At 41.5% G+C, this 13,298-nt stretch overlaps 1 protein-coding gene across 1 annotated transcript in view; it reads right to left on the bottom strand.

Moving 5' to 3' along the window:
- The window catches only part of CNOT1 (CCR4-NOT transcription complex subunit 1), a 987,642-nt gene extending 976,553 nt beyond the window's left edge, over positions 1 to 11,089 (bottom strand). Inside the window, 1 exon segment of the mRNA XM_029609242.1 lies at positions 10,933 to 11,089. The gene's annotated coding sequence lies outside the window, so the exon portion shown is untranslated.
- Between the last annotated feature and the right edge of the window lie 2,209 nt (positions 11,090 to 13,298).

Raw genomic sequence — 13,298 nt, 5'->3', positions numbered from 1 at the left:
AAACTGAAGAATAGCAAGTCACCTGAACCAGTTATGAAAGAACTCAAAAATGAAGCTTCAGACTTATTACTAGTAATTGGTAAACTATCATTAAAATAGTCCATTGTACCTGAAGTCTGGAGGATAGCCAATATAACCCTAATATTTAAAAAGGGCTCTGGGGTGATACAGGAAGCTAGAGACAGATTAGCATGACTTCAGTGCTGGGAAAAATTATAGAAGATACTTTAAAGAAATTCACAAAACAGACATTGTTTAAGGAACAACCCAGCATGGATTTACTCAGGGGAAGTCTTGCCTCAAGTTTGTTTTTTTTTAAAGGGGTTAATAAAGTTTAAAAAAAAAAATTCGGTAGATGTAGAGTATTTGGATTTTCAGAAGGCATTAACTAATAAGTCATGAAAAAGGAGATGTTCTTTTTATGGATTACAAACTGGTTAAGAAGCAGGAAACAGAATTAAATGATTACTTTTTCCACTGAGAAAACAGTGCCTCAGGGATCTGAACTTAGACCAGTGCTTTTTAATATACTTATAAATCATCTGGAAAGGAATACTATAAATGAAGTGATCAAATTTGCAGGTGACAGTTATTCAGAGTAGTTAAAACAAGCACATAGTGATAAATTGCAGGAGGACCTTGTGAGTCTGGAAGACTGGGCATCAATCCAGCAGATGAAATAGAAAATGTAGACAAGTACAAGGTGATGCAGATAGGGGAAAAAATACCCCATGCTGTAGTTACACAATGTTAGCTCCTAATATGAAAATTACCACCCAAGAAAGATCTAGGTATCATAGTGGATATTACATTGAAATCATCAGCTCAGTGTGCTGCAGTGATTCAAAAAGCAAATATTGTTTGGTATTATCAAGAAAGGAAGGGTGGGTTAAACCGATCATCATAATGCCTCTATCGCTCCATGAATAGACTACACCTTGAATACATAGTGTATAATTCTGGTCACAACATCAAGAGAAATAGTTGCACTGGAGAAGATACAGAGAAGGACGACCAAAATGATAAAGGGAAAAGCTCCCCTCTGAGGAAAGGCTAAAGAGGTTAGGGCTGTTCAGCTTAAAAAAGATGGCTAAGAGGGGATGTGATACAGGTCTATAAAATCATGAAAGGACCTGAATGAGTAAATATGAATCAGTTGTTTACTCTCAGATAATACAAGGCCTTGTGGATACAAACAGAAGAAAATTCTTACTCCACATAATTAAGCTCTGGAATTCATTGCCAAAGGATGGCAGTTAGTGTAGGTGGGTTTAAATATATATTTGGATAAGTTCCTGGAGAAGTCCCTAAACTGCTATTAAGCTAGGCTTAGGGAATAGCCACTGCTTATTACCAGCTTTAGTATCATGGGATCTATTTACTGTTTGGATACTTGTGACCCAAAATGGTCACTGTTGGAAATAGGATGATGGACCCTTGGTCTGACCCAGCATGGCAACTTGTTATGTAGAACAAGGGATGAGGGTGAAAGGGAGTAGCCTCAGGAGTAATTTTAGGAAATATTTCTTTACAGGGAGGGTAGTGTATCCATGGAACAGACTCCTAGTGAATATGGTGGGAGGAAACAAACAGTATACCTGAATTCAAGAAAGCATGGGAAACATAAGTTGCCACACTTGTCAGACAAGGGTCCATCATTCTGTTTACAACAGCAGCCAATCCAGGATACAAGTTCCAAAATATAAAAGATCCCATACTAATGCCAGTGGATCTGAGGGAATAATGGGAATTTTTTTTAAAAAGTTAATTGGGTGGATATGTAGACTAAATAGAAAAAATAAACATAGGCCATACGGTCTTGCTAAGTTTACCAAAAAGAAAAAGGATAGTACTGCCTCCAATACACACTAGTAAAACCCCAAACTTTTAGTAACTATACTTAGTATTAATTCCTACCTTTGTAAGGGCACTGACAGAACAGAAGCAGTTCAGAAGAGGGATACAAAACATACAGAACGCTACAAAACAGAGGCTTAAGGACAACATTCTCACAGGAAGGAAGGGAAAACAAAAGTTTGACAAGCATTCAATAAAATACAGAAAGCTGAAATTTTATATAGAAAACATTTGAGAACAAGGATCAAGATCTGAAGTTGCAGGAAAGATGATAGAGGAAACAAAAATCTCTTTACTGAAAGAGTTGCTGATGCATGGAACAACCTTCCAGCAGAGGTGGTGGAAACCAGTAGTATAGCTGAATTCAAGAATATAAAATAGGTAGTGGTAGGTACAAGGTTAGAAGACAGCAGCATTGCAAGCTCTCCCTTTGCTCCCTCAGGAGCATAGGCAAGAAGAAAGAATGAGGAAAGACAAGGATAAAGCAAACATGAGCTGGTGATGCTGCAGGCCATGGAAATAAAGTAGGAACTGGCAAGCAACTGAATCAACACTGGCAGGCTGATGGTGGCCTAGCATCATCCAACAAGGCCAAGGGGACATAAAGAGCTGGATGTGCAGGTAACAGTCTTGCTAGTTTTGGTAGCTGTTTAGATTATAAAGCCATGGGGAGTAGGAGGGCCTCATGCGTCGAGCATAAAAATTCACATATTTAATCCAATCAATATGTGTATCCAGAATGGATAGAAACACCAACTAGGATAAGGAGAGAGATTCTACAAGCAGTCTAGTTTCTGCAGTTAGCAGCTGGAATATATCATGGTAATAACAGCAAATGAAGACCAAATGGTCCATTCAATCTGCCCAGCAAGTAGATTATAGTAGTAATTGCTGTGCCATGCCGATTACCCCATGCGTTCTATTAATGGTAGACCAAAAATAACTGGGCAGATTAATGGACCAATTGGTTCTTAAGTTCTTTGCAGGCTATCCCTATTCTGGATGTTTTTATTTCCTCCTTCAAACTGTTCTTATGCTTGTGATATACAAACTCTCCTCCCACCCAATTTTGCCTCTTATGACTGGATGATGATTCACTTTCTTAAACCTTCCAAAATTGAAGGTTTTTTCCTGAGCTTCCACCAATACTATTATAATTTTCAATGACTGCAGTCTTTTTGTACAGCCACTGTTTTAAGTCTTCTCTCCAGACTATTACTGTAACCTCCTGACTGGTCTCTCATCACTTTACCTTAAAAAAAAAAAAATTTTTTTAAAGTCATCACCTATACTGCTTTCATGTTATTCTTCTTCCACTGGCCATGCAAATGTAAGTTTTATTCTGGGAACCAGATTTGTTCGACTGGTAGCCTGGCATTATTTCTTTTGTTACCTACCACCTTCTCGTATTCCCAAATCATGAGCCCTTTATCAAGCAAGCAACTAATTTCCAGGCTCTCACCGCTGGTGTCTACTCTTTGAACAAATTTCCTTCAGATAAGCTGGAAAGCAAGTCTTTCCAACTACAAGAATCCTATTCAAAAACTCTGGCAGGAAATAGAGGAAGAGATGAAAATAGTTGGTACTAGTATAAGTGTTACTCTTAAAATTATGTCTATTGAGCATAAGGGATGCACTTAAATAACTGACAGTACTAAAATAACTTGCTTCAGTAAATCCCTGCTGCTAGATTTGAAACAGTGCTACAATAGAAGCAGAGATCAAGAAAGTGGGGCATGGAAGGCAAAACACTCAGTGGCCTTGGTGGAAAAACTAATTTCTTACAGAAATTATCTAGCTAGCTGAGATTTGAATTCTATCTGAAAGTCCTATAAAGCTACAAGTTAAATATGATAACTGACATTGCTATAAAAGAGGGCCAGTTTGTCAGATATAAAAGCAATGTCGATCTGTGACAGGTATCTGGATTGTTTTAACTAGTTTTTATATTTAACAACAAAAAAAAAATGGGTACCTGACCAAACAGTAGGAATAAGACCAAGCAATCATGTAAGGAAAATCTTTACAAGTGTCTGAATAGTTGTGGGTCGCATTCTAATAGCAAAACAGATTTTATTTTGATTCTATACAAAAATTCCAATCAATCACATGATGGAATTAGTAAAAATGCTAATTAATAAACCTAATTAATATGTTGGAAAATGAGATTGATAGTGAGATACTTGCTGATTTCTTTATAGTAAGTGAAAACCTTCAATGGTGTCTAATAGTGAGCAATAACCTGATGAATGAGGTTGTCACCACAAATACTATATGGGGACACTTTAGGCCCATTACAAACTTGGTATTAAGGAACCCATTCCCCAGTTATCTTCCACTTTGTTTTGTTTTAGATCCTGGGTGAAGAGCTTAAAGGTTTTTGCATCATTGGTAAAAAGAGATACTCTAAGCAGAAAGGGATCTGATTTTTCTTTGAACAGGGCCATAATTGATCCAGTAATAACAGTTCATCGGTATCCATGTTAGATACCGATGAAATGTAGCCACTGAACTTATTAGAAAAAAAAGTATTATAGCTTGCTGTTTTTGGAACAGCATGATGGGGTTGATTTTCAATTTGGATTTAGGAAGGCCCATGGTATCAACACATTCGGGCCAATACAGTAAAATAGAGGGAGATCGCCTGGTCTCCCGGACACGCACAGGCCACTCCTGTGCGCACGATACAGTATTTATTAAAATTAGGACCGGCGGTAAAAAGGCGCTAGGGACACTAGCGCGTCCCTAGCGCCTCTTTTCGGACAGGAGCGGCGGCTGTCAGCGGGTTTGACAGCCGACTCAATTTTGCCAGCGTCTGTTCTCAAGCCCACTGACAGCCATGGGTTCGGAAACCAGATGCTGGCAAAATTGAGCTTCCGGTTTTCGACCCACGGGCCTATTTCAAAATTTATTTATTTATTTTTTTTTTATAACTTTCGGGACCTCAGACTTAATATCGCCATGATATTAAGTCAGAGGGTGCAAGGAAAGCAGTTTTTACTGCTTTTCTGTGCACTTTCCCGGTGCCTGGAGAAATTAGCGCCTACCTTTGGGTAGGCTTTACTTTCTGTATCGTGCGGGAATACCTAATAGGGCCATCAACATGCATTTGCATGTTGCAGGCGCTATTAGGTTCGGGGGGGGGGGGGGGGGTTGGATGCGCGTTTTTGGCACTCAACCTGTTGCATCCTATGTGTAAGGAATGAGACAAACTCAGTTCGGTCATCTGTTTGCAAAGATTGCTACCTTGAGATCAAAACCCTGTGAGATACGGTATCAAATGCTGCAGATATGTTTTAATATCACAAGGCTTTCTTGGTCCATTTGACGGAATGGCATTTGTCAAAGCTAATGACAATCAGGCCGATGCAGTACAGTGCGCTCCGGCTGCTCTTGTTCAACTCTCCGCAGCCCCTGAAGCAGACGCATTACCTCAAAACAGTGCCAGTGTTGGGCTGGCATGTTTCACAACTTAAAAGGACGTTAACGGTTCTTATTCACGAGTTCTAAGATAAGTGCTAAAGCTCTATCACTGTAATAGTTGAGTGGAGGCTGGGAGAGTATAGTATTTTTATATTCCAAGAGACTTTTTTCCATAAATACAAAAAAAACCCTCAAAATTAGAGGTGTTACATTTTGCTGTTTTCATGAAATAAAATGGTTTGTTTAAAGGTTTGGTCATAACCTTAAGTATGGTTATTTTCTATAAAGGAGATACCGGATACCTGAATTAGGCAATTAAGAAAATATATCCCATATTGTTTTTGTCCTTGAGAAATGTCAACTAAAAAATAAGAATAAGTGAATAAGTATTTTTTTTTCATTTATTGATTTTCAAAACATTTATAATCTTTGTACAGTAATAGGTAAAGAATTTAATCAACATTGTTAAACAGAAGAATTCCAATCTTATTATATTAGCCCACAAAAATATTTTGAAGTGGAGTAGTAATTATGGGACGCCTCATATTAACATCCAAAGAAAAAGAAGAAACTGGTCAAAAGCCTGGTGTTCTTTACCCCCTTAATACAGGTTAAGTAATTGGACTAAATGTGGGCGATGAATAAGTTATCACCCTTCTTTGGGAACTAAGCCACGTCTTTAGATGTTCCGGCATAAGGAAAACATAGGTACAATTATTAAATTTAACAATATATCTACAAGGGTATCTAAGCTGGCTCCTAAAGCTCTAGTTTCCTGCCTTAATACCAAGAAACCCTTCCTATGTAGCTTTAGCCAGATCCGGAAAGATCTGGACAAATTGCCCCATAAAATGAGTCTCCATATTTTGAAAATAACGTCTCATAATTGTCCCAATATCTTTCTCATAGATAAATGAAACCAACAAAGTGGCTCGCTCCACGATCTCAGTAGCCGATGATTCCAGGAAATTTGTCAAGTTCACAATAGCAAGTTGATAATTTATCCTATTATCTCTTGACTGTTGATAGGGCAAGAAATACACCTTATTCAATGCCGGTATATCTTCAAGAGATATATGTAAAGTTTCAACAAAATACCTCCTCAAGGTTACTCTTTGTAGTTCTCCTATAATCTTAGGAAAATTTAAGAGTCTTAAATTGAATCTTCTAAATCGATTCTCCAACATTTCTATTTTCCTGTTAAGGTTGGTGCAATCTGCAATTGTAGTAGTTTGCACAGTTTGAAAATTCTTTAACTGATTTTCCCAGCCGGACAACGTACCATCTATGAAACTGCGCAGCTTTACCCGAGAAGAGAGACGCTGATCCCTGCTGATGGAGACGGGAGGGAGACCGCCGCCTCGTCTGGGGAAACATCGCTCAGCCCTCCTGAGTTAAGGGTTCCTCAGGCTATTTCGTCTTCGCTGCCATCTGCGGCTGCGTTGGAGACCCCGAGCAGATCGCGCCCGGAGGAGACCATGGAGGGCGCAGCTGCGATGGAGGAGGTGGAGGGAGTAACATTGGGGCAAGGCGGAGACACTGCTCAGAGAGAAGCGGGGGTTCAGGGAGCGTAGAGACGCGAAAGCAGTAAGACTGCTCCTGTTTCTGCTACAGCAACAGATATTTCCATACTTTCTGGTGTTCAGGAGCTTCAATCACGAATAGTGTTTCCGTCTAAGCTGCCTGTGGTAACTTTGGACACAATTTGAGAGCTAATTGCCCAGCAGAATGTAGCGCTCCAGACAGGCATGACACAAATTTCCCAAATTTCCTCTAGAATGGACTCAGTGACTCAAGACCACAATAAGAAAATTAATGACCAAGGAAATAAAATATAGGTTACTGAAAATCAGTTAAAGAATAAGTATTTTTTAATACTGGTTGTTTACAACAGGCAAGGGGTTGAGAAACCAATCAAGTAGCGATCAACTTTAAAGAAAGTAGTTGATAGATTAAAGACAAAGGGGCCGATGCAATAAAGGCATGTAGAAAGCGGGCGCTGATCAGTCAGCGCCTGCTCTCTTAACATGCGCATGGTGCCCCAAAGGGAGGGTGCCATGCAATATTTAAATTAGGGGGTCGCTTGCGCAACCTTAGTGCTTCCTTCCTAGCGTGACCAGCCGCAGCTAATTTTCCAGTAATGAAAACAGAAGCCAGTAAACTCAGCCTCTGTTTTCAAAACCTGCCTCTCTGCCAGTCTTCAGTTAGTTTCATCCTCTCGGAATCTGCCTTTAACTCCATCCATATTTCCCAGCGGAGCTACTTGTCTGTCTTCACTCCCGCCTATAGAACTTACTACTTCACCCAGCAGATAAGAGCATCGCTGGTCCTGGCGGGTCCGATCCAAAGCAGAAGTGTCTGAGTTTTGTTTTTTACTTTAAAGTAGTACAGAAAAGCAGAAAACTGCTTTTCTGTACTACTTTTCAATGCGCTCAGCTATTAATGCTTGCTCCAGAAAGGCATTAATATCTGAGCGATAAATGTGCATCTAAGAAGCACATTTATCTTTTTGCATTGGGAGTGAATGAGTAATAGGCTCATTTGCATGTGACGAGTGCTCTCATTCACTCCGCATTAGACAGGCGCTAATCCCCTTATTGCATTAGGGGATTAGCGCCTACTTTTCCCACTGGGCTGAGCGCACTGTATTGCATCGGCACCAAAGGTAGGAGACCAGCAAGAAGCAGTAGACATGAACGTTTGCACGTTTTCTGTTTGTTCTTTTCTATTAGTATGTTTTTACTGTGTTAGCTGTGGTGTCTGATTATGTATATTCTTATGGAATCTGCAATTAGCAGAATATAAATTCTGAAATAAGGTAACTGAAGATATGCAAGTCACAAAAGGGGTTGAATTAACTTAAGTGTAAAACTTGTGAGCAGCAGTACCAATTATAAAGGCTTCAACCTTAGCTACTGTCCATTTGTGCATCTTTTGCATACATTCATAATTCAATCTTTTTTAAACCTCTCTCAAGTGGAAATTATAAAAAAAAAAAAAAAAAGCACATTTACTTATCCTAAAGCCTGGATCAGAATTGGCTGGCTAGCTAAAACTCCTAAGCAGTTGCCTTGGGAAGTTTAAATATTAAAAAGATGGAACAATTTGCTGGTGTGTATGATTGTGCAGGGAAGGGCTGGAAGAGCACCAAGTAGTTTTTCTCCTAGCACCGCCCCCCCCCCCCCCCCCCCCCCCCCAAGCACAATGGACACCCAAACTGTTCACCTGTTGATATTTAAAACTTCCCAAGGCAACTGCTTAAAAATTTCAACTTGCATGCTGGCCAGCTATTTGTGATCCAAGCTTCAGATAAGGGTGCTTTGTTATACTTTCCACTAGAAAGATTTAAAAAGACTGAATTATAGATGTATGAAAAGATGAACAAATGGACAGTAGCCAAGATTGAAACCTTTATAATTGGTACTACTGCTCACAAGTTTCACACTTGCACTAACTCAACCTCAGAGTCTGTTACCATGTGTCCAATATATGCACATGCACTTTTCTGAAGAAGCACAAGTTTCCAGTGAACAGTAGTAAAGACATAAGACTAAACTAGGAACCCAGCAGTTTCCAGGGCACGGGCTTGATGAAGTATAACTTCAGAAAGTTAGACATGTATTAATAAAAACGCACTAATTTAGCCCACAAATATACATAGAAGTTAATTTTTTTAAAACAAAGAGCTTAATATAACAAGTGTACTGACTGGCAATTAGTTACTGCAATTTTAAAGGAGAACATACCAAATTTTTAAAAAGTCATATAGATAAAAACAGCTACAAATTCTCGAGAAGGAGAGAGAGGATGGAACAGGGCTAGAGAAGACACTTCCATTTGTACAAACAGGAGAAATAGATGAATGAACAGAAAGGAAAATTAGTTCTTACCTGTTAATTTTCATTCCTGTAGTACCACGGATCAGTCCAGACAGTGGGTTGAGCCTCCTTTCCAGCAGGTGGAGACAGACTAAAACTTGCAGGATGCCCTACATCAGGACAGAGCCTATCCTCTCACCCTTCAGTATAACATATGTCAAAGCAGAAAACAATAAAACCAAGAATAGGATCAAGCAAGTAACCAAAAGCTCAACGGAGCAACCATAGAATAATGTAGAAGCATAGTATACCTATACGCTCTTGCATAAACTTGGTATAAAATAACCAAGGCTTCTGGTGTAAATGCTCAGTAATCTTGCATCAAGGAAAATATGAAGTCTGCAGACCTGCAAGAAAACAAGCTTCGAGAGGACAGAAGACAGACAGGGAAGGGCGTCTGGACTGATCCGTGGTACTACAGGAACACAAATTAACAGGTTCAAACTAATTTTCCTTTCCTGTACGTACCCGGATCAGTCCAGACAGTGGTATGTACCAAAGCTTCCCTGAACTGGGTGGGACCGAGACAGTCCCGCTCAAAACACTTGCCACCCCTGCACCTGCTGGGAGACAGACGAATACTGGAGGGTGAGAGGATAGGCTCTGTCCTGATATAGGGTATCCTGCAAGTTTTAGTCTGTCTCCACCTGCTGGAAAGGAGGCTCAACCCACTGTCTGGACTGATCCGGGTATGTACAGGAAAGCAATTTAAATGCCTGAGAAAACAGGAATAAGTGAACAGTGTAAGGGAGTATAGAAAAGAAAAAGTTTTCTAGCTAAGAAGCGACTAGTAGATATACTTGTTGAAACATGCATCCACCGACTCCCAATTACTTGCTCTATAGCTGCTGGATACTGCAGCGAGGTCACACTTTCGAATGTTACACCACAGTTGTTGCCTGGACTAAAAGGTAATCACAGCAAGAGCAAAAGTACTGCTACAGTCAGGGATCAACACCATCTCCGCCATATCTAATGGCGAATGTATATATATATTTATAGAAAGAGCGCGCGCGCATACCAGCAACAAGCTTTTAGCATGTGGTCTACTTAAACGTGGACATTCAATTGCAACAATACACAAAAACGTTGAAGACTGACAAGTGAGCCTCTCAAGCGAGTGGCTGCTTTACACAAGTATAGTAAGAGAAAAGTTTGAACGCTGTCTGGAAACTTGAATAAGGCCTCAAAATGAACCGCTGCACGACATCATTCCACCGTATTAACATGGCCTGTGAAAACTTCACATTACCGAACTATCTGAAGACAACGTGTCATGACAGGTAAAGAGAAACTTATACCGTCTCCCCCCCTTTTTCCGAGAAATCCCCCAAGTCTTCCGGGCACCGCACCATGTGCCCGGTACAAGGAAAGGTGAAGTTCCAGGACTCGTTTCTATCAACATACACGAGGCGGGCTGGGGATAAGACGATAAAACGCTAAGAAACCCACAGCCACACTTTATCTCCCGGAAAGACTAAAAGACCCACAGACTTTTTTGGGTTCGAGGGGGGTTTTTTTGGGGGGGGAAGGAGGAATTAGGTGACAGACCACTAACCCAACTCACTTTTAACTGGATTACAGCGCCGGCTCACCAACCTTCTCCGTTATAAAAAAAAATTAAAGAGAGGAAACTACAAACTACAATAAATACCTTCCCCTCATAGAAAAGAGGCCTAGGAGACTAAGACCAAGCAGGTTGTAGGCCTCATGCCTCAGCTTACTTCAGGCCCTGCCTGCAATTCCCACGCCACCAACCAGCACCATGTCCCACCTCGGAGGCTCCGTCGCGGCGCTGGACTTTTCTTATCTTGTATGTCTTCTCCCCGTCCCGTTTTCTTTCCGGACGAGCGGCCTATACAGCTCTTGTTTCGGTTTATCTGCCTGTTTCTCTACAAAATGGCGCCGGAGGTCACGCGCTCACGTCGCGGCCTTTCCCCTCCCCGCTCCTATTTCACCCACCGCTGAACTCCTCCCTCTACCCTTCCCCCATCCCGCCCCGCGTCCTCTTCACCTACCCCGTTCTGATCCGCACGCGCAGCCTCAGCCAAACCTTGGCATGAGACAAGTCCGCCCAGTAACCGTAAAAGGAGCGTGGGCAGGCGTAGAAGCGGAGTCTCATAAGCACAGCGTAACCTTTCGTGAAATGGCGCGCCCTAAATTCAAAATGCTTCTCATCTCCTACCTGAAAAACCAAACGTCAAGCTTCCCGGTGATAAATTAAAAACTGGAGAGAATACAAAACTTCAAGAAAGTCCCGTCTCCTCGCCTTTTCTCTTCGTATCTGGCGGCTGACGGAAGGAAGCGGGGAGAATGCAAGCTGCCTCCCCCGGGGGTGGACCAAATGGTACAGCCCAGCCGATGCTTGGGTCGAGCAGGCGGGATCGCTGGATAAAGGAGTTGTGGCGGCGGGTGCAGTGAATGCGTTGTAATCGACGCCAGAGAATCGGAGAAAGGGGGTTGTGGCGTGTGTATTGGGACCGAAGGGAAGGATGTAACCGCATCGGTAGAATAGTGGCGCCGGGAGAGTGAGAGCTAGATCCAGGATGGGCACCGCACTGAGCAAGTGATTCATAAGATAGAGTTGTGGACATGCAGTTTTAATCTGTATTGTCTGAATGCTTTTATGCCTCTTGGATGGTATTTTTGTCTTTATCTTTACATTTATATCACGCCCTATTAGACCTGTAGGACTATTCAGAGCGGCTTACAACATAGATAAAATACATTTCATACTTACAAAGTAAACACAACGTATCAAGCACAGTACAATATATGGTAACACAATGCATATAAACAAATCATACATCAGTACATAATTTCAAAAACAAAATAAGAAAAGGCTAAAAGAAGTTAAGGCTGTTCAGTTTGGAGAAGAGAACACTGAGGGGGGAAATGACAGAAGTCTACAAAATCATGAAAGGTCTTGAACAAGTTAATGAAAATCTGTCATTTACTCTCTGACAGGCCGATACAGTACAGTGCGCTCCGACGGATCACACTGTTAGCCTGCTATTGGACGCGCGTTTTCCCTTACCCCTTATTCAGTAAGGGGCGGAAAACACGCATCCAACCCGCCAAACCTAATAGCGCCCTCAACGGGCAAATGCTTGTTGATGGCCCTATTAGGTATTCACGCGCGATTCAGAAAGTAAAATGTGCAGCCAAGCCGCACATTTTACTTTCAGAAATTAGCGCCTACCCAAAGGTAGGCGCTAATTTCTTCTGGCACCGGGAAAGTGCACAGAAAAGCAGTAAAAACTGCTTTTCTGTGCACCCTCCAACGTAATATCATGGCGATATTAAGTCGGAGGTCCCGAAGGGTGAAAAAAGTTGAAAAAAAAAATTGGAAGTCAGCCGGCAGCTGTCGGGTCGAAAACCGGGCGCTCAATTTTGCCGGCGTCCGGTTTCCGAGCCCGTGGCTGTCAGCGGGCTCGAGAACCAACGCAGGCAAAATTGAGCGTTGGCTGTCAAACCCGCTGACAGCTGCCGCCCCTGTCAAGGAGGTGTCCCTAGCGCCTCCTTTTGCCCGTTTTTACTGCCGGGCCTAATTTAAATACTGAATCGCACGCACCGGGAGAGCGGGCATTCGCCCGCTCTCCCGCAGACTTTACTGAATCGGCCTGTCAGATAGGACTAGGGGCCACTCCATGAAGATAGCAAGTAACTAATTTAAAATAAATCAAAGACAATTCTTTTTCACTCAGCATATAGTTAAACTCTGGAATTCATTGCCAGGGGATGTGGTTTCAGCAGTTAGTGTTACTGGGTTTACAAAAGGTTTGGATAAGTTCCTAGAGGTTAAATCCATAAACTGCTATGATGGTAATTAATAAGCAATAGTAGCGTGTAATCTATCTAATGTTTGGGTACTTGCCAGGTACATGTGACTTGGATTGGCCACTGTTGGAAACAGGATACTGGGCTTGATGGACCCTTGGTCTGACCCAGTATGGCATTTCTTATGTTCTTATGTAAAACTCCTAACCAACATCTGATTCACTTAGTCTGCTCTCAATAACTTCTAACTAACTTCTTCGGGTCTAGGAATAGCTAGGACACAATTTTATAAATATAATAAAAAATTAAATTAAACCAAAAAGAAGAAACCTTCAGGCCAAAGCAACAAATACCATCCAA

Source organism: Rhinatrema bivittatum, chromosome 7 (assembly GCF_901001135.1).
Source record: "Rhinatrema bivittatum chromosome 7, aRhiBiv1.1, whole genome shotgun sequence".
Lineage (NCBI taxonomy): Eukaryota > Metazoa > Chordata > Amphibia > Gymnophiona > Rhinatrematidae > Rhinatrema > Rhinatrema bivittatum.
Note: the sequence above shows the minus strand (reverse complement) of the source record. Positions and strands in the feature narration are given on the sequence as shown.